The following is a 23,486-nucleotide window of genomic DNA, read 5'->3' on the forward strand; positions in this document are numbered from 1 at the left end:
TAGTGCACTACTTTTGACCAGAATCCTGTGCGCACTATGAGTCCTGGTCAAAAGTAGCGCACTATAAAGCGAAACCTGAGCCATCCTCAGAAAGCATACCTGGGACAATTCGGGGTGCTCTCTCATGATGACTAACTACGTAACGGAAAAGATGCTGTCAACGGTACCCAATCCCGCCTCTGAACACGAGATGTCCTCCACAGTTCAGTGTTCTGATTTGAAACTGTACTTGTCATTTACACATCGCCCCGCCTCCTCATAAACCGCTTAGCTGAGAAGGAGGCTGGCTGCGGCTGCACGCACTTCGGAAACATTCAATTCACGATGGTGTCAGTCTAGAGACTGGAAGAAAGCTTGCTAGTACTGTAGGTTCATGTTGTCATTTTAAAACTTTGTTTTTAATTTATTTATACCGCAAAATATAAATTATAGTCTTATATTATTCGCCACCTAATAACACATTAGTTCAGCGCAAATATTTGACTCTCGTTTATCGTCTCTCGGGATCTAAACCTCAGTACAAACTTTGCAAAGGTGAGTCCCATGTTGTTTTATTGTGTTGTCATTAGGCCTAAATACTTTATGGTAATTAGTCTGATGTGCCTGACCGATATTCACTATTTAGGCATATGACAGTATTTTAACTGATTTGTTACAACTTTATAGTAAGCCTATTCGTTTTACCTGTGCATTATCCTTCCGACTGAAGTGCTACTCCCATGCTCCAGCAGTGCACACTGCTTCACACTTTCACTTGCAGCAGCCAACCTTTCTTTCGGTGAATAGTCTACTGAGCTGCGTGGTACAGTTAGCTATGCTCCTGTTCCAGCTAAGTGCAGCACATCCATTAGTCAATTGACCTTATGCTGTTATAAGACTACTCTATAACTACCACCAGACTGTTATTTCTCAAGGGAATATAATAGAATGGAATAGAATAGAACTTTAGGCCTTCATGATCATTTCAGATCATGTATGAAACAGTGATTGGACAGACTTCTCTCAAAGATGATACGAAAACTCAAAAAAACTCATCAAACTCTCTGTTCAACTAGTTGCTCTTTTAATACTTTCAGATTTTTTATCAGGAAACAAGATACCCATGGATCCTTTACTGTTTCCATGGAAACTCCTCTCCTTTGGAACGTTCCTTTATCATGTAGTGGATTATCCGTATCTTCCATGCGAGCTTCATTACATGTGTACTTCATTATTATTAGTCATCACAGAATCTAAGCAGCAAAAGATTAATAGTGTGAATATTTTATTAGTGTGTGTGTGTTTGTGTGTGTGTGTGTGTGTGTGTGTGTGTGTGTGTGTGTGTGTGTGTGTGTGTGTGTATTATATGCTACAAGCATTTCGCTACACCTGAAATAACATCAGCTAAATATGTGTATGCGACCAATGACATGTGATTTGATATTACAGGGTGGTGTTGTGTGAATGAACCATTTTCAGATTCTCTGGCTGTGTGCCCAGCCCAGTCCATAAGCACTCCAGACAATAGTGTTGTTGAATGAAATTATACTTATTGACCTTGACCTTGTGGTTCTAAGAACAACACATGAGTATAAATGAATGGTGTATCACTGTCAGACTCTACACTTGTAAATGGTGTCTTTTCCTCACAGAGACCACTGCACCATTTACATTCCAGTTATTTACACAACACATAATAATATCTGCTCTGTCAGGTATTCTAACCAGCAAGCCTCTCCAACACTGTTCTCTTCAGTCTCATTAACAGGGTAGCCTTTCTCATGCCTCTCCAACACTGTTCTCTTCAGTCTCATAAACAGGGTAGCCTTTCTCATGCCTCTCCAACACTGTTCTCTTCAGTCTCATAAACAGGGTAGCCTTTCTCATGCCTCTCCAACACTGTTCTCTTCAGTCTCCTAAACAGGGTAGCCTTTCTCATGCCTCTCCAACACTGTTCTCTTCAGTCTCATAAACAGAGTAGCCTTTCTCATGCCTCTCCAACACTGTTCTCTTCAGTCTCATAAACAGGGTAGCCTTTCTCATGCCTCTCCAACACTGTTCTCTTCAGTCTCATAAACAGGGTAGCCTTTCTCATGCCTCTCCAACACTGTTCTCTTCAGTCTCATAAACAGGGTAGCCTTTCTCATGCCTCTCCAACACTGTTCTCTTCAGTCTCCTAAACAGGGTAGCCTTTCTCATGCCTCTCCAACACTGTTCTCTTCAGTCTCATAAACAGGGTAGCCTTTCTCATGCCTCTCCAACACTGTTCTCTTTAGTCTCATCAACAGGGTAGCTTTTCTCATGCCTCTCCAACACTGTTCTCTTTAGTCTCATCAACAGGGTAGCCTTTCTCATGCCTCTCCAACACTGTTCTCTTCAGTCTCATCAACAGGGTAGCCTTTCTCATGTGTCTCCAACACTGTTCTCTTCAGTCTCATAAACAGGGTAGCCTTTCTCATGCCTCTCCAACACTGTTCTCTTCAGTCTCATAAACAGGGTAGCCTTTCTCATGTGTCTCCAACACTATTCTCTTCAGTCTCATAAACAGGGTAGCCTTTCTCATGTGTCTCCAGCACTGTTCTCTTCAGTCTCATCAACAGGGTAGCCTTTCTCATGTGTCTCCAGCACTGTTCTCTTCAGTCTCATCAACAGGGTAGCCTTTCTCATGTGTCTCCAACACTGTTCTCTTCAGTCTCATAAACAGGGTAGCCTTTCTCATGTGTCTCCAACACTGCTCTCTTCAGTCTCATCAACAGGGTAGCCTTTCTCATGTGTCTCCAACACTGTTCTCGTCAGTCTCATAAACAGGGTAGCCTTTCTCATGTGTCTCCAACACTGTTCTCTTCAGTCTCATCAACAGGGTAGCCTTTCTCATGTGTCTCCAGCACTGTTCTCTTCAGTCTCATCAACAGGGTAGCCTTTCTCATGTGTCTCCAACACTGTTCTCTTCAGTCTCATAAACAGGGTAGACTTTCTCATGTGTCTCCAACACTGTTCTCTTCAGTCTCATAAACAGGGTAGCCTTTCTCATGTGTCTCCAGCACTGTTCTCTTCAGTCTCATTAACAGGGTAGCCTTTCTCATGTGTCTCCAGCACTGTTCTCTTCAGTCTCATAAACAGGGTAGACTTTCTCATGTGTCTCCAGCACTGTTCTCTTCAGTCTCATTAACAGGGTAGCCTTTCTCATGTGTCTCCAGCACTGTTCTCTTCAGTCTCATAAACAGGGTAGCCTTTCTCATGTGTCTCCAACACTGTTCTCTTCAGTCTCATAAACAGGGTAGACTTTCTCATGTGTCTCCAACACTGTTCTCTTCAGTCTCATCAACAGGGTAGCCTTTCTCATGTGTCTCCAGCACTGTTCTCTTCAGTCTCATAAACAGGGTAGCCTTTCTCATGCCTCTCCAACACTGTTCTCTTTAGTCTCATCAACAGGGTAGCCTTTCTCATGTGTCTCCAACACTGTTCTCTTCAGTCTCATAAACAGGGTAGCCTTTCTCATGTGTCTCCAACACTGTTCTCTTTAGTCTCATAAACAGGGTAGCCTTTCTCATGTGTCTCCAACACTGTTCTCTTCAGTCTCATCAACAGGGTAGCCTTTCTCATGTGTCTCCAACACTGTTCTCTTCAGTCTCATCAACAGGGTAGCCTTTCTCATGCCTCTCCAACACTGTTCTCTTTAGTCTCATAAACAGGGTAGCCTTTCTCATGTGTCTCCAACACTGTTCTCTTTAGTCTCATCAACAGGGTAGCCTTTCTCATGTGTCTCCAACACTGTTCTCTTTAGTCTCATAAACAGGGTAGCCTTTCTCATGTGTCTCCAACACTGTTCTCTTCAGTCTCATAAACAGGGTAGCTTTTCTCATGTGTCTCCAGCACTGTTCTCTTCAGTCTCATAAACAGGGTAGCCTTTCTCAGGTGCTGTGTGTTGGTAGTTGTTTATTGTGGAAAGAAGGGTTACTGGTTGAATATATGGGGCTCTACATTCAGTATGTTTGGTAAGAATGTCTTTCATTGAGTTTAGCCCAGGGTTTGCCTGACCTGTGAGGTAGGTGTGCTTTCAGTGCCTGCTTTGCTCCTGACCTGACGTCCATGCTCTTTACATTCCCTCAGCCTTTAGCCCAGAGGCATTTTGACTGCATTTCTGTGTAGTGTGCACTCTAACTCTGTTCCGTCTCATATTTCTCAAATAAACAGCAAATCTGGTTTAAAAAAACAGATAAAGCAACACCTCACGGCACAGCGCCTCTCCCCTATTTGACCCAGATAGTTTGTGTGTATGTATTGATATGTACTGCATTGATATGTACTGTATTGATATGTACTGTATTGATATGTACTCTATTGATATGTACTCTATTGATATGTAAACTACATTGATATATACTGCATTGATATGTACTGTATTGATATGTACTGCATTGATATGTACTGCATTGATATGTACTGCATTGATATGTACTGTATTGATATGTACTGCATTGCTATGTACTGCATTGATATGTACTACATTGATATGTAAACTACATTGATATGTACTACATTGATATGTACTGCATTGATATGTACTACATTGATATGTAAACTACATTGATATGTACTGCATTGATATGTACTGTATTGATATGTACTACATTGATATGTACTGCATTTATATGTACTGCATTGATATGTACTGCATTGATATGTACTGCATTGATATGTACTGCATTGATATGTACTGTATTGATATGTACTGCATTGATATGTACTGCATTGATATGTACTGCATTGATATGTACTGCATTGATATGTACTGCATTGATATGTACTGCATTTATATGCACTGCATTTATATGTACTGCATTGATATGTACTGTATTGATATGTACTGCATTTATATGTACTGTATTGATATGTACTGCATTGATATGTACTGCATTGATATGTACTGCATTGATATGTACTACATTGATATGTACTGCATTGATATGTACTGCATTTATATGTACTGCATTGATATGTACTACATTGACATGTACTGCGTTGATATGTACTGCATTGTTATGTACTGCATTGATATGTACTGCATTGGTATGTACTACGTTGATATGTACTGCATTGATATGTACTGCATTGATATATAAACTACATTGATATGTACTGCATTGATATGTACTGCATTGATATGTACTGCATTGATATGTAAACTACATTGATATGTACTGCATTGATATGTACTGCATTGATATGTAAACTACACTGATATGTACTGCATTGATATGTACTGCATTGATATGTAAATTACATTGATATGTACTGCATTGATATGTACTGCATTGATATGTAAATTACATTGATATGTACTGCATTGATATGCACTGCATTGATATGTACTACATTGATATGTACTGCATTGATATGTACTGCATTGATATGTACTGCATTGATATGTACTGTATTGATATGTACTACATTGATATGTACTGCATTGATATGTACTGCATTGATATGTACTGCATTGACATGTACTGTATTGATATGTACTGCATTGATATGTAAACTACATTGAAATGTACTGCATTGATATGTACTGCATTGATATGTAAACTACATTGATATGTACTGCGTTGATATGTACTGCATTGATATGTACTACGTTGATATGTACTGCATTGATATGTAAACTACATTGATATATACTGCATTGATATGTAAACTACATTGATATGTACTGCATTGATATGTACTGCATTGATATGTAAACTACATTGATATGTACTGCATTGATATGTAAACTACATTGATATGTACTGCATTGATATGTACTACATTGATATGTACTGCATTGATATGTACTGCATTGATATGTACTGCATTGATATGTACTGTATTGATATGTACTACATTGATATGTACTACATTGATATGTACTGCATTGATATGTACTGCATTGATATGTAAACTACATTGATATGTACTGCATTGATATGTACTGTATTGATATGTACTACATTGATATGTACTGTATTGATATGTACTACATTGATATGTACTGCATTGCTATGTACTGCATTGATATGTACTGCATTGATATGTAAACTACATTGATATGTAAACTACATTGCTATGTACTGCATTGATATGTACTGCATTGATATGTACTACATTGATATGTACTGTATTGATATGTACGACATTGATATGTACTGCATTGATATGCACTACATTGATATGTACTGCATTGATATGTAAACTACATTGATATGTACTGTATTGATATGTAAACTACATTGATATGTACTGCATTGATATGTACTACATTGATATGTACTGCATTGATATGTACTACATTGATATGTACTGTATTGCTATGTACTGCATTGATATGTACTGTATTGATATGTAAACTACATTGATATGTATTGCATTGATATGTACTGTATTGATATGTAAACTACATTGATATGTACTGTATTGATATGTACTACATTGATATGTACTGTATTGATATGTACTGTATTGATATGTACTACATTGATATGTACTGTATTGATATGTAAACTACATTGATATGTACTGCATTGATATGTACTGCATTGATATGTACTACATTGATATGTACTGTATTGATATGTACTGTATTGATATGTACTGCATTGATATGTACTGTATTGATATGTACTGTATTGATATGTACTACATTGATATGTACTGCATTGCTATGTACTGCATTGATATGTACTGCATTGATATGTAAATTACATTGATATGTACTGCATTGATATGCACTGCATTGATATGTACTACATTGATATGTACTGCATTGATATGTACTGCATTGATATGTACTGCATTGATATGTACTGTATTGATATGTACTGCATTGATATGTAAACTACATTGAAATGTACTGCATTGATATGTACTGCATTGATATGTAAACTACATTGATATGTACTGCATTGATATGTAAACTACATTGATATGTACTGCGTTGATATGTACTGCATTGATATGTACTACATTGATATGTACTGCATTGATATGTAAACTACATTGATATATACTGCATTGATATGTAAACTACATTGATATGTACTGCATTGATATGTACTGCATTGATATGTAAACTACATTGATATGTACTGCATTGATATGTAAACTACATTGATATGTACTGCATTGATATGTACTACATTGATATGTACTGCATTGTTATGTACTGCGTTGTTATGTACTGCATTGATATGTACTGCATTGATATGTAAACTACATTGATATGTACTGCATTGATATGTACTGCATTGATATGTACTGCATTGATATGTAAACTACATTGATATGTACTGCATTGATATGTACTGCATTGATATGTAAACTACACTGATATGTACTGCATTGATATGTACTGCATTGATATGTAAATTACATTGATATGTACTGCATTGATATGTACTGCATTGATATGTAAATTACATTGATATGTACTGCATTGATATGCACTGCATTGATATGTACTACATTGATATGTACTGCATTGATATGTACTGCATTGATATGTACTGTATTGATATGTACTACATTGATATGTACTGCATTGATATGTACTGCATTGATATGTACTGCATTGATATGTACTGTATTGATATGTACTGCATTGATATGTAAACTACATTGAAATGTACTGCATTGATATGTACTGCATTGATATGTAAACTACATTGATATGTACTGCGTTGATATGTACTGCATTGATATGTACTACATTGATATGTACTGCATTGATATGTAAACTACATTGATATATACTGCATTGATATGTAAACTACATTGATATGTACTGCATTGATATGTACTGCATTGATATGTAAACTACATTGATATGTACTGCATTGATATGTAAACTACATTGATATGTACTGCATTGATATGTACTACATTGATATGTACTGCATTGATATGTACTGCATTGATATGTACTGCATTGATATGTACTGTATTGATATGTACTACATTGATATGTACTACATTGATATGTACTGCATTGATATGTACTGCATTGATATGTAAACTACATTGATATGTACTGCATTGATATGTACTGTATTGATATGTACTACATTGATATGTACTGTATTGATATGTACTACATTGATATGTACTGCATTGCTATGTACTGCATTGATATGTACTGCATTGATATGTAAACTACATTGATATGTACTGCATTGATATGTACTGCATTGATATGTAAACTACATTGATATGTACTGCATTGATATGTACTGCATTGATATGTAAACTACATTGATATGTACTGTATTGATATGTACTACATTGATATGTACTGTATTGATATGTACTGTATTGATATGTACTACATTGATATGTACTGTATTGATATGTAAACTACATTGATATGTACTGCATTGATATGTACTGCATTGATATGTACTACATTGATATGTACTGTATTGATATGTACTGTATTGATATGTACTGCATTGATATGTACTGTATTGATATGTACTGTATTGATATGTACTACATTGATATGTACTGCATTGCTATGTACTGCATTGATATGTAAATTACATTGATATGTACTGCATTGATATGCACTGCATTGATATGTACTACATTGATATGTACTGCATTGATATGTAAACTACATTGATATGTACTGTATTGATATGTAAACTACATTGATATGTACTGCATTGATATGTACTACATTGATATGTACTGCATTGATATGTACTACATTGATATGTACTGTATTGCTATGTACTGCATTGATATGTACTGTATTGATATGTAAACTACATTGATATGTATTGCATTGATATGTACTGTATTGATATGTAAACTACATTGATATGTACTGTATTGATATGTACTACATTGATATGTACTGTATTGATATGTACTGTATTGATATGTACTACATTGATATGTACTGTATTGATATGTAAACTACATTGATATGTACTGCATTGATATGTACTGCATTGATATGTACTACATTGATATGTACTGTATTGATATGTACTGTATTGATATGTACTGCATTGATATGTACTGTATTGATATGTACTGTATTGATATGTACTGTATTGATATGTACTACATTGATATGTACTGCATTGCTATGTACTGCATTGATATGTACTGCATTGATATGTAAATTACATTGATATGTACTGCATTGATATGCACTGCATTGATATGTACTACATTGATATGTACTGCATTGATATGTACTGCATTGATATGTACTGCATTGATATGTACTGTATTGATATGTACTGCATTGATATGTAAACTACATTGAAATGTACTGCATTGATATGTACTGCATTGATATGTAAACTACATTGATATGTACTGCATTGATATGTAAACTACATTGATATGTACTGCGTTGATATGTACTGCATTGATATGTACTACATTGATATGTACTGCATTGATATGTAAACTACATTGATATACACTGCATTGATATGTAAACTACATTGATATGTACTGCATTGATATGTAAACTACATTGATATGTACTGCATTGATATGTAAACTACATTGATATGTACTGCATTGATATGTACTACATTGATATGTACTGCATTGATATGTACTGCATTGATATGTACTGCATTGATATGTACTGTATTGATATGTACTACATTGATATGTACTACATTGATATGTACTGCATTGATATGTACTGCATTGATATGTAAACTACATTGATATGTACTGCATTGATATGTACTGTATTGATATGTACTACGTTGATATGTACTGTATTGATATGTACTACATTGATATGTACTGCATTGCTATGTACTGCATTGATATGTACTGCATTGATATGTAAACTACATTGATATGTACTGCATTGATATGTACTGCATTGATATGTACTACATTGATATGTACTGTATTGATATGTACGACATTGATATGTACTGCATTGATATGCACTACATTGATATGTACTGCATTGATATGTAAACTACATTGATATGTACTGTATTGATATGTAAACTACATTGATATGTACTGCATTGATATGTACTACATTGATATGTACTGCATTGATATGTACTACATTGATATGTACTGTATTGCTATGTACTGCGTTGATATGTACTGTATTGATATGTAAACTACATTGATATGTATTGCATTGATATGTACTGTATTGATATGTACTACATTGATATGTACTGTATTGATATGTACTGTATTGATATGTACTACATTGATATGTACTGTATTGATATGTAAACTACATTGATATGTACTGCATTGATATGTACTGCATTGATATGTACTACATTGATATGTACTGTATTGATATGTACTGTATAGATATGTACTGCATTGATATGTACTGTATTGATATGTCCTGTATTGATATGTACTACATTGATATGTACTGTATTGATATGTACTGTATTGATATGTACTACATTGATATGTACTGTATTGATATGTAAACTACATTGATATGTACTGCATTGATATGTACTGCATTGATATGTACTACATTGATATGTACTGCATTGATATGTACTGCATTGATATGTACTGCATTGCTATGTACTGTATTGATATGTACTACATTGATATGTACTACATTGATATGTACTACATTGATATGTACTGTATTGATATGTAAACTACATTGATATGTACTGCATTGATATGTACTGCATTGATATGTACTGCATTAATATGTAAGCTATGTGTGCCTTTTTATAATGTTTTAATGTATGTAGTTCTGTCCTTGAGCCGTTCTTGTCTATTAATGTTGTGTATTATGTCATGTTTCATGTTCTGTGTGGACCCCAGGAAGAGTAGTTGCTGCTTTTGCAACAGCTAATGGGGATCCTAATAAAATACGAAATACCAAAAAAGACCCTAAGGAAACCTAGGGTGCGTCCAAAATGGCCCCTTATTCACTATGTAGTGGATTATCTTTGACCAGGGCCCACACTATATATCTGATTATCTTTAACCAGTGTCCACACTATGTAGTGGATTGTCTTTGACCAGGGCCCAAAATATATAGGTGATTATCTTTGACCAGGGCCCACACTATGTAGTGGATTATCTTTGACCAGGGCCCACACTGTGTAGTGGAATATCTTTGACCAGGGCCCAAAATATATAGGTGATTATCTTTGACCAGGGCCCACACTATGTAGTGGATTATCTTTGACCAGGGCCCACACTATGTAGTGGATTATCTTTGACCAGGGCCCACACTATGTAGTGAATTATCTTTGACCAGGGCCCACACTATGTAGTGGATTATCTTTGACCAGGGCCCACTCTATATAGTGGATTATCTTTGACCAGGGCCCACACTATGTAGTGAATTATCTTTGACCAGGGCCCACACTATGTAATGGATTATCTTTGACCAGGGCCCACACTATGTAGTGGATTATCTTTGACCAGGGCCCACACTATGTAGTGGATTATCTTTGACCAGGGCCCACACTATGTAATGGATTATCTTTGACCAGGGCCCACACTATGTAGTGGATTATCTTTGACCAGGGCCCACTCTATATAGGGTGCCATTTGAGATGCAGCTCTAGATTTAACAGGATGTGAACAATATCCTGGATATAAAAAAGTGGGGATTGGAGAACGTAGCTCAGTCCATGAGGTCACATTCACTGTGCTATTCTGTTTTAACAGCTTTAGTTCACCATTGTCCTTTACATGCTAGAATCTTCCATTACTGTTGAGCTGACATGGAGTCCATAGGTTGTGATTATTATACACTATATATATACAAAAGTATGTGGACACCCCTTCTAATTAGTGGATTTGGCTGGAGGTTATAGCAGCAAAGGGGGGGACAAACTCCATATTAATGCCCATGATTTTGGAATGAGATGTTCGACGAGCAAGTGTCCACATACTTTTGGCCATGTAGTGTATAATATATAATAATCTCAGCATAATTCCATATTATATGGACGTGATGTGTGAACAAGACAGTTAACCCACTGTTTCCTGGTAGGCCGTCATTGTAAATAGGAATTTGTTCTTAACTGACTTGCCTAGCTAAATAAAGGTTAAAAAATACATTTTAAAAACTGTATAGGGAATAGGGTGCATTTGAGACACCAGCTCTGTCTCAACCCCTCAGTTCCGTTCCCTGCCTGCAGCAGCAGCCTCACAGCAGCATTAACCACTGGATGCTGAATAACTACTGCAGTTTTCCAGGTCACCTACTCTCTGTACTGTAGGTCTGCATCGTGCTGCATTGCCCTCTGTTCAACAGACGTTTCCTGCAACCCAGTTTGAGGCTCGAATGGCACACTATTCCCTACATAGTGCACTACTTTTGACCATAGGCCCTGACTGAATGTAGTGCACTGTGTAGGAAATAGGATGCCATTTAGGAGGTGGCCTCTGCCATACCTCAGGATATCAGCCACAGAGATGAATCAGACAATGGTACAGTCATAGTTAGCCTAGTTACCATGGACACTGATGTGTGAATGAGGTGTCAGCCATGGCAATGTGGCCGTGTGGGTAATATGTGTAATATACGAGTCTCTTCAGACCTATATTTAGTAGCTATAACCAATGACTATTAGAGCCATAACCCCGGGTTAACTCCAGTTCCCCCTCGCAAAAGAGCTTCGTAGCATCAAGGGTCTATTCCTGGTTTAAACATGGGTCAATAAAACAGCTGTTTGTGACAAGCTTAGCAGGACTCGGGGGTCCGTGCTGCGTATCTGAAGAGACAGAAAGGATATTTGTGAATGCAGGTGGACGATGCGCAGGCAGGTGGACGAGCAGAGCAGCTGTTGACAATAATACCCATAATGCACAGTGGCAGGTGTCGCCTCCTGCGAGGGCGGGAACATGCATAATACATGGCGGTCGGAAATGTAGATTACGTCCCAAATAGCACCCTATTCCCTACATAGTGCACTCCTATTGACCAGAGCCCTATGGGCCTTCGTCATAAGTAGTCCCCTATACAAGGAACAGGGTGGCGTTTGGGTACAGGTGAGTGGGGTTTCAGGTGGTGGATAGCAGTCTCACTAGGGAGGGATGTGTGGGTGTAACTTACCACTGCTACTCTGATCTGTTCAAGTTCTGATTTCACAGATGTTATCGTGACTAAATACACTTTGTGATTAATGAGTGGAGTTTTAGGTCTACACCAATGTGATTAATGAGTGGAGATTTAGGTCTACACCAATGTGATTAAAGAGTGGAGATTTAGGTCTACACCAATGTGATTAATGAGTGTAGATTTAGGTCTACACCAATGTGATTAATGAGTGGAGATTTAGGTCTACACCAATGTGATTAATGAGTGGAGATTTAGGTCTACACCAATGTGATTAATGAGTGGAGATTTAGGTCTACACCAATGTGATTAATGAGTGTAGATTTAGGTATACACCAATGTGATTAATGAGTGGAGATTTAGGTCTACACCAATGTGATTAATGAGTGGAGATTTAGGTCTACACCAATGTGATTAATGAGTGGAGATTTAGGTCTACACCAATGTGATTAATGAGTGGAGATTTAGGTCTACACCAATGTGATTAATGAGTGTAGATTTAGGTCTACACCAATGTGATTAATGAGTGGAGATTTAGGTCTACACCAATGTGATTAATGAGTGGAGATTTAGGTCTACACCAATGTGATTAATGAGTGTAGATTTAGGTCTACACCAATGTGATTAATGAGTGGAGATTTAGGTCTACACCAATGTGATTAATGAGTGTAGATTTAGGTCTACACCAATGTGATTAATGAGTGGAGATTTAGGTCTTCACCAATGTGATTAATGAGCACAGGAGGTTGGTTTAATTGGGGAGGACAGGCTCGTAGGAATGGCTGGAGCAGGAATGGCTGGAATGGTATCAAATACACCAAACACATGGTTTACATGGTTTATATGGTTTACATGGTTTATATGGTTTATATGGTTTACATGGTTTATATGGTTTACATGGTTTACATGGTTTACATGATTTACATGGTTTACATGGTTTACATGGTTTATATGGTTTACATGGTTTATATGGTTTACATGGTTTACATGGTTTACATGGTTTATATGGTTTACATGGTTTACATGGTTTACATGGTTTACATGGTTTACATGGTTTATATGGTTAATATGGTTTATATGGTTTACATGGTTTATATGGTTTACATGGTTTACATGGTTTATATGGTTTACATGGTTTACATGGTTTATATGGTTTACATGGTTTACATGGTTTACATGGTTTATATGGTTTACATGGTTTACATGGTTTACATGGTTTATATGGTTTATATGGTTTATATGGTTTACATGGTTTACATGGTTTATATGGTTTACATGGTTTACATGGTTTATATGGTTTATATGGTTTACATGGTTTACATGGTTTACATGGTTTATATGGTTTACATGGTTTACATGGTTTATATGGTTTACATGGTTTATATGGTTTATATGGTTTATATGGTTTACATGGTTTACATGGTTTACATGGTTTACATGGTTTATATGGTTTACATGTGTTTGATGCCATTCCATTCACTCCATTCCAGCCTTTATTATGAGCCGTCCTCCCCTCTGCAGCCTCCTCTGTTAGTGGGGGAGTCATAATCAGATTTCTACTCATTAGGATTCATATGAGCGATCACATAAACACACAGTAATTCTTCCTCTTGCCTCACGACTCAGTCCAATCTTATCCGTCACATTGTGGTGGTGGTGTCACTTACTCTCCTCTACTCTGTGGAGTGACAGGCTGCTGTCCTCTACTCTCCTCTACTCTGTGGAGTGACAGGTTGCTCTCCTCTCCTCTACTCTACTCTGTGGAGTGACAGGTTGCTCTCCTCTACTCTGTGGAGTGAAAAGTTGCTCTCCTCTACTCTGTGGAGTGACAGGTTGCTCTCTTCTACTCTGTGGAGTGAAAGGTTGCTCTCCTCTACTCTGTGGAGTGAAAGGTTGCTATCCTCTACTCTGTGGAGTGAAAGGTTGCTCTCCTCTACTCTGTGGAGTGAAAGGTTGCTCTCCTCTACTCTGTGGAGTGAAAGGTTGCTCTCCTCTACTCTGTGGAGTGAAAGGTTGCTCTCCTCTACTCTGTGGAGTAAAAGGTTGCTCCCCCACAGGCCACTGTGCACCGACCTCCAGCATTTACAAAATGTTTGTTTTATAACATGTTCAACAAGGTGGTCCACTACTTCCACCTCCAGAAAACGTTTCAACTCAACAGTCGACTTCTCCACGAGGAACCCAACTGTCTTCTACAGAACCCCCTCCACCCTCCCCACAGTCACTTCCTGTTTTCAACAACTACCATCTTCTGAATTATTAAAACACCTTCAAAGATTCCAGCTCTCAACTTGTTCAATAATGTAGAGTTGTTGCTACTTTAAAAGGCTATATATACTGTAAGTCCACCTCTAGGACTTTACCATTATAAAACCATATTGAATCTTTAATGAAAAGTCTGTCTCACAACCTCTGTTGTATTGAGGATGGTTGTCTGAAAGCCTTTGCAGGGAGCCGACCCTGCATGGCCACCTGGAACTGAATCAGCTCCACACTATTTTGTATTCAGCAGAGCTGGAATTACAGAACGGGCGATTTTCACATTTACTTCTTCTAGCTCTGTGAAAATATCAGTGTGTTACCTCAGATTCTCCGATATTTGACCTGAGTGATCCCTCAGACGGTAGGATTGTTACTAAGCTGTAGACCACTCTCTCCCAGTGTCTCCAGCCAGCGCAGTAGATGTGTTAGAGGAAGTCCCTAAAACTTGTCAAAGACACCAGCCGCCCAGGTCGTAGACTGTTCTCTCTGTACCGGAGCACCAAGTCTAGGTCCAAGAGGCTTCTAAACAGCTTCTCCCCCCAAGCCATACGACTCCTGAACAGCTAATCAAATGGCTTCCCAGACTATTTGCATTGCCCCCCCCCCCCCCCCCCCCCCCTACGCTGCTGCTACTCTCTGTTATTATCTATGCATAGTCACTTTAATAACTCTAACTACATGTACATAATTACCGCAATTACCTCGACACTGTTGCCCCCGCACAATGACTCTGTACCCTCTGTATATAACCCCGCTATTGTTATTTACTGCTGCTCTTTCATTATTTGTTATTCTTATATCTTACTTTTTGGGGGTATTTTCTTAAAACTGCATTGTTGGTTAAAGGCTTGTAAGTAAGCATTTAAAAGGTCTAGTGTAAAAGGTCTACACCGGTTGTATTGGGCGCGTGTGTGAAGTATCATTAGATTTGATATGTTACTGGTTGAGTGTTGTCACTCAGAACGCTGCTGTGAGGAAGCTCCTTCAGTTCTGCCTCTTGTTATCTGCATCACAGGGAGGTCTTGGACACCCTATCTCCTATATAGTGCACTACTTTTGACCAGGTAGAAGGGAGCCGTTTGATACGCAGCCCCTGGGCTTTAGGAGTGGATTGTAAAGTGGTGGAAATGGAGAGAAAATAATGCCTGTAATTCTACAAAGAGAAACATCACAGCAGGCTGCTTCATAGGGCTGAGGGTGAGAGATCTGATCGCTATCTGAAACAGCAATACAACCGCTGCAAATAGAACACTGCCTTCCATGAACATCTGCATCCCAATGACATGTATTTACGCCTACTTTCTGCTTGTGTTTCAAGCTGCGTTCATACTGCACTTAGCCCAGAGCTAATAAGAGATCTTAGCCCAGAGCTAAGCGACTGTTCACCTTGCACATGCTAATGTGAGTTAACATCACCCTTAGCCGAGGGACTGCTCCAGAGTAGGCTTAGCACCGACTTTCGGGTTCACAGAGTTCGCGTTGCCACAAAATGAGAATATTCTACTGTAGAAAAGTGGCAGTTTGTTTCTGTTAGCCGAGGGCTTGACTGAGGTGCAATATGCAGAAATCACAACGCCATTTCCTGGTTGCTAAAATTCTATTAGTTCACCTAATTTCAGTTTATGTGATAAAACAAGCATGGCGTCTAAAATCATTGTACCATCTAAACCACTGTGAAATATATTTTCAATAACCCAAAATATTGTATTTTCAGCTGTTTGAAACTGTTGTACAAAACCGAAAGTAAAAGATGCAAAAACTAAAAGTTAAGAACGGGAAGCATAGAAATAGCTCATGTAGATCAGATCTACCGCTTTTTAGACTTGCTTTCAATAAGAATGACAGATCTATAACACACATTTCTATGTGAATTTGGTCAGGTCGCCCAATAGGTTACATATTGCAGCTTTAAGATGTGGGAAATACTATACTGAGTCAGTCAGGCTGTGTAAATCCCTAACTGTTCATAAACGGAACTGGAAAAGGAAATGGATTCTATTTATACTACATTTATCATTACTTACTTACAGTACTTAGGGGGATTTGGTAGCATTACAGATGCTTTCCACTGCTCCACTTTACTTCAATCCACTGCTCTTCCGTCCTAGTTCTGAGATAGAACACGTTTACACTTGAAAAGGAATACTTGAAACTAAGTGGAAGTGTGCATTTGTAGTTACTATTGTACTCTTAAAGGGATTTCAAGAGGACAAAAGCCCCCCCCCCCCCCCCCCCCCCCCGGTCAAACAGTAGTAGGGTATTAGGTTCTGAGGAGGAACTGCCGCTGTGCCAATCCATCCAGAGGAGGAACTGCCGCTGTGCCAATCCATCCAGCATGTTATCTTGAAGGGTGGTTCAGGGTGAGGATGGATGGAGTCTATGCTGTGAGTGTCTCTGGGGATTTGTGTTGATGTCTGAGCCAACTATCCACCGTTCATTTCCCTCTGTGTGACTGAGCACTGAGCAGCAGCAGTAACAGGGCTGGTAACAGACAGAAGGGTCTCAGACAGGACAGGACAGTGACTGACTGAGTGACAGTAACAGGGCTGGTAACAGACAGAAGGGTCTCAGACAGGACAGGACAGTGACTGACTGAGTGACAGTAACAGGGCTGGTAACAGACAGAAGGGTCTCAGACAGGGCAGGACAGTGACTGACTGAGTGACAGTAACAGGGCTGGTAACAGACAGAAGGGTCTCAGACAGGGCAGGACAGTGACTGACTGAGTGACAGTAACGGGGCTGGTAACAGACAGAAGGGCCTCAGACAGGGCAGGGCAGGCCAGTGACTGACTGAGTGACAGTAACAGGGCTGGTAACAGACAGAAGGGCCTCAGACAGGACAGGACAGTGACTGACTGAGTGACAGTAACAGGGCTGGTAACAGACAGAAGGGTCTCAGACAGGGCAGGACAGTGACTGACTGAGTGACAGTAACAGGGCTGGTAACAGACAGAAGGGCCTCAGACAGGACAGGACAGGACAGTGACTGACTGAGTGACAGTAACAGGGCTGGTAACAGACAGAAGGGTCTCAGACAGGGCAGGACAGTGACTGACTGAGTGACAGTAACAGGGCTGGTAACAGACAGAAGGGCCTCAGGCAGGGCAGGACAGTGACTGACAGTAACAGGGCTGGTAACAGACAGAAGGGTCTCAGACAGGGCAGGACAGTGACTGACTGAGTGACAGTAACAGAGCTATTAACAGACGGAAGGGTCTCAGGCAGGACAGGACAGTGACTGACTGACAGCCTGATGATGCCAGTTCCTCATGCCAGGATCCCCCTGCTGGAGGCAGGACAGTGACTGACTGACAGCCTGATGATGCCAGTTCCTCATGCCAGGATCCCCCTGCTGGAGGCAGGACAGTGACTGACTGACAGCCTGATGATGCCAGGTCCTCATGCCAGGATCCCGCTGCTGGAGGCAGGACAGTGACTGACTGACAGCCTGATGATGCCAGTTCCTCATGCCAGGATCCAGCTGCTGGAGGCAGGACAGTGACTGACTGACAGCCTGATGATGCCAGTTCCTCATGCCAGGATCCCGCTGCTGGAGGCAGGACAGTGACTGACTGACAGCCTGATGATGCCAGTTCCTCATGCCAGGATCCCGCTGCAGGAGGCAGGACAGTGACTGACTGACAGCCTGATGATGCCAGGTCCTCATGCCAGGATCCCCCTGCTGGAGGCAGGACAGTGACTGACTGACAGTCTGATGATGCCAGGTCCTCATGCCAGGATCCCCCTACTGGAGGCAGGACAGTGACTGACTGACAGCCTGATGATGCCAGTTCCTCATGCCAGGATCCCCCTGCTGGAGGCAGGACAGTGACTGACTGACAGCCTGATGATGCCAGTTCCTCATGCCAGGATCCCCCTGCTGGAGGCAGGACAGTGACTGACTGACAGCCTGATGATGCCAGTTCCTCATGCCAGGATCCCCCTACTGGAGGCAGGACAGTGACTGACTGACAGCCTGATGATGCCAGTTCCTCATGCCAGGATCCCCCTGCTGGAGGCAGGACAGTGACTGACTGACAGCCTGATGATGCCAGTTCCTCATGCCAGGATCCCGCTGCTGGAGGATCTGCATCCCACATGACCCCCTATTCCGTTCATATAGCACCACTGTTGACTAGGTCCCGTTGGGCTCTGGTCTAAAGTAGGGCACTATGTAGGAAATAGGGGGCCATTTATCACGCCTCAGTGTCTCCATCCCCTGCCTGTCATGGTTCAACAGATTGACCAATATCCTTTAACCTTCTTAGTGGAAATGGAAGGCAGGAAGCTGCAGAGTCCCTCAGTCCTAATCTTACATTTTGGAAGGTTTTTATTTATTTAGGCTATTAACCACTCAGAATGACACGCAAGGACTGTAGTGAAACTCAATGAGAGTTGTGGCCCATTTCTGAGAGCACCTGCTTAGTAATAAGTACAACACAGCACATTGTGACGGGTTACAGGATCTGAGGCGTTCCATGATGCTTCCTACTTTTATTTATTTAACCTTTATTTAATTAGGCAAGTCAGGTAAGAACAAAATCTTATTTACAATGACGGCCTACCCCGGCCAAACCCTAACCCGGACGATGCTGGGCCAATTGTGCGCCGCCCTATGGGACTCCCAATTAAGACCGGTTGTGATACAGCCTTAACAGTAGGTTACGTCATTTTGGGGTTTGGAGCATAACTTTCCCACATTTTCTCCAACTACAGTGTACCATATAGACCAGCTCTCACTTACATTTGACATAAGCCTCAGTAGAGAAATCTGGACATTATTGTCCGTTGAAATAGACCGGTTCTGTTCTCATCGTCTATTAGAGAGTTAAACTGTGTGAGTCTGTAATGAGCCCTGAGTCTAACAGAGGAGAGGAGGACCAGTCAAACTCAGAGAGAGAGAGAGATATATATATGTCCCTCCCCTTGGTTCCTTCCCCAGACGTTATTGTTTCTGTTCCATGGTCTAGTCTGTGTGTTGTTCCTGTTTCTGCTTTTATGTTGTGTTTATTTATTAAAACACTCCCTGAACTTGCTTCCCGACTCTCAGCGAGCATCGTGTGGGTAGAGTGAGGGAGAGGAGAGAGGGAGGGAGAGAACCTGTGAACGACAAGGCAAGAAGGGCCTTCTAGGCCATCAAAAGGAAATAAAATTCAACATACCAGCTAGGATCTGGCTAAAACTACTTAAATCAGTTATATAACCCATTGCCCTTTGTGGTTGTGAGGTCTGGGGTCTGCTCACCACCAAGTCATTCACAAAATGGGTCAAACACCAAATTGAGACTCTGCATGCAGAATTATGCTTAAATATCCCCCGTGTACAACTTCGAACACCAAATAATGCAGAGCAGAATTAGACCGATACACGCTAGTTATCAACATCCAGAAAATCCTACAATTTAAATTCCACAAATACCTAAAAGGAAGCGATTCCCAAACGTTCCATAACAAAGCCATCACCTACAGAGAGATGAACCTGGAGAAGAGTCCTCTAAGCAAGCTGGTCCACAGAGCCCCAGGACAGCAACACATTAGACCCAGACAAATCCCTTTTGTACTTTCATTATTTGCACATCATTACAACACTGTATACAGCCATAATATGACATTTGAAATGTCTCTATTTCTTAGAAAGTTGTCAGTGTAATATTTACGTTTGTTTCTGATCCATTTCATTGGCTTTGGCAACGTAAACGTGTTTTCCCAGAGAGAGAGAGAGACGAGGGCTGGAGAAGGATGTGGTTCATTGACAGGATGTGATGCAGCGTCGTGCAGCGTCGTGACTCCCAGCCCAACCATTATGCATCATCATCCCAGACATCACTAAGACGCCCCCACTCACCCCGTTTTCCACGTGAGACTGAGAAACCTGCAGTAGCTGAAACATGACCAAACTCACCCCGTTTTCCACGTGAGACTGAGAAACCTGCAGTAGCTGAAACATGACAACACTCACCCCCTTATCCACGTGAGACTGAGAAACCTGCAGTAGCTGAAACATGACCACACTCACCCCCTTTTCCACGTGAGACTGAGAAACCTGCAGTAGCTGAAACATGACCACACTCACCCCCTTTTCCACGTGAGACTGAGAAACCTGCAGTAGCTGAAACATGACCACACTCACCCCCTTATCCACATGAGACTGAGAAACCTGCAGTAGCTGAAACATGACCACACTCACCCCCTTATCCACATGAGACTGAGAAACCTGCAGTAGCTGAAACATGACCACACTCACCCCCTTTTCCACGTGAGACTGAGAAACCTGCAGTAGCTGAAACATGACCACACTCATCCCCTTATCCACGTGAGACTGAGAAACCTGCAGTAGCTGAAACATGACCACACTCACCCCCTTATCCACATGAGACTGAGAAACCTGCAGTAGCTGAAACATGACCACACTCACCCCCTTATCCACATGAGACTGAGAAACCTGCAGTAGCTGAAACATGACCACACTCACCCCCTTATCCACGTGAGACTGAGAAACCTGCAGTAGCTGAAACATGACCAAACTCACCCCCTTATCCACGTGAGACTGAGAAACCTGCAGTAGCTGAAACATGACCACACTCACCCCCTTATCCACGTGAGACTGAGAAACCTGCAATAGCTGAAACATGACCACACTCACCCTGGAGACGTCATCCGTCATCACACACACACACACACACACACACACACACACACACACACACACACACACACACACACACACACACACACACACACACACACACACACACCAAGAGATATTTCCCCTTGGTCAAGAGATATGTCTTGAAGAAAATATACAGCGTATCATGGTGGGACCTGTTCTGTTTGTCATTGTGTGTGTGTGTGTGTGTGTGTGTGTGTGTGTGTGTGTGTGTGTGTGTGTGTGTGTGTGTGTGTGTGTGTGTGTGTGTGTGTGTGTGTGTGTGTGTGTGTGTGTGTGTGTGTGTGTGTGTGTGTGTGTGTGTGTGTGTGTGTGTGTGTGTGTGTTCTGTGTGGTGTGTGTGTGTGTGTGTTCTGTGATATTGCCTGCACAGTGATAACAAGATAACAGAGGACGTGTAATCCTACTCATGCGGTTCCGGGACACAGAGTTTGTTGTGCCCTCACTGGAATGTTGTGCCTTCACCAGCCAGGTGGGTTCTGTGAATACATTTATTTGCTCTACTTCCTTCTTCCTGCTTCAGGTGGACTGGATTGGCTGTGTTGAGGACAGAAAGGTGGACAGATGGGGACAGAGGAGGATAGAGAGTGGAACAGAGAGAGGGAACGGGGTGTGATTAACGAGTGTGCCAGGCATAGCTGCCAGGCTCCACCTACAAGGGAAAGAACGGGGAGAAGACAGAACTTCTCTAGCTATGCTTCTGTACAGATTGATACAGTACTTCATAGTGCAACTCTTGGAGGACAATGGAACGCGTAGAAATATGTATTTTTATTAAATTCCACTGTCCTCCAAGAGGAATTTCCTGTTCACTTCAGACTGCTCCTCAGTTCATGCACCTTGGTTAGAGAGCCAGGTAGCTGCAGGGATACATACAGTAACTTACTGAGAGCTCAGACTTTACACTCTCTGATCTGGGGACATATTAGGTTTTTCAATGTTTTATTATTATTGTCCATGTCATCTTATTCACTGTGATCTAAAACCCAAACCTGATCCCAAATTAGCACTCCTCCTCTGTGATCACTTGATACATGTGGCCCAGACTCTTAGTCAGAGTTTGGTGAGATGCAACACTAAGGGAGTAATGTGTGGTTCTGTGAACGGTTGGCCGGATGGCAGCCTCTAGCTCTTCCTCAGCCGTAATCACATCACTATTGGATGGATCACCACCGGCCAGTCGTAATGGCTTCGTCTACAATGATCTGACTGCAGTTCTCCAATCAGAATTACATTCCCATCGATCTCTTGGCACCACCTTTATCGTCACCTCCCGCGTCCTGGACTGCATCCCAAATGGCACCCTATTCCTACATAGGGCACTACTTGGTAGTAGAGAGGGAATAGGGCACTACTTAGTAGTAGAGAGGGAGTAGGGCACTACTTAGTAGTAGAGAGGGAGTAGGGCACTACTTATTATTAGAGAGTGAATAGGGCACTACTTAGTAGTAGGGAGGGAGTAGGGCACTACTTAGTAGTAGAGA

The 23,486-nt window shown here is 40.6% G+C and overlaps 1 protein-coding gene across 2 annotated transcripts in view; it reads left to right on the forward strand.

Moving 5' to 3' along the window:
* The first annotated feature begins 304 nt into the window (after nucleotides 1-304).
* Nucleotides 305-23,486, forward strand: part of LOC129837750 (oxysterol-binding protein-related protein 3-like) — a 107,192-nt gene continuing 84,010 nt past the window's right edge. For both annotated transcript variants that reach the window (XM_055904171.1, XM_055904172.1), the window contains exon 1: nucleotides 305-534. The gene's annotated coding sequence lies outside the window, so the exon portion shown is untranslated. The remainder of the gene's footprint in view (nucleotides 535-23,486) is intronic.

This window comes from Salvelinus fontinalis, chromosome 38 (assembly GCF_029448725.1).
Source record: "Salvelinus fontinalis isolate EN_2023a chromosome 38, ASM2944872v1, whole genome shotgun sequence".
NCBI classification, from domain to species: Eukaryota; Metazoa; Chordata; class Actinopteri; order Salmoniformes; family Salmonidae; genus Salvelinus; species Salvelinus fontinalis.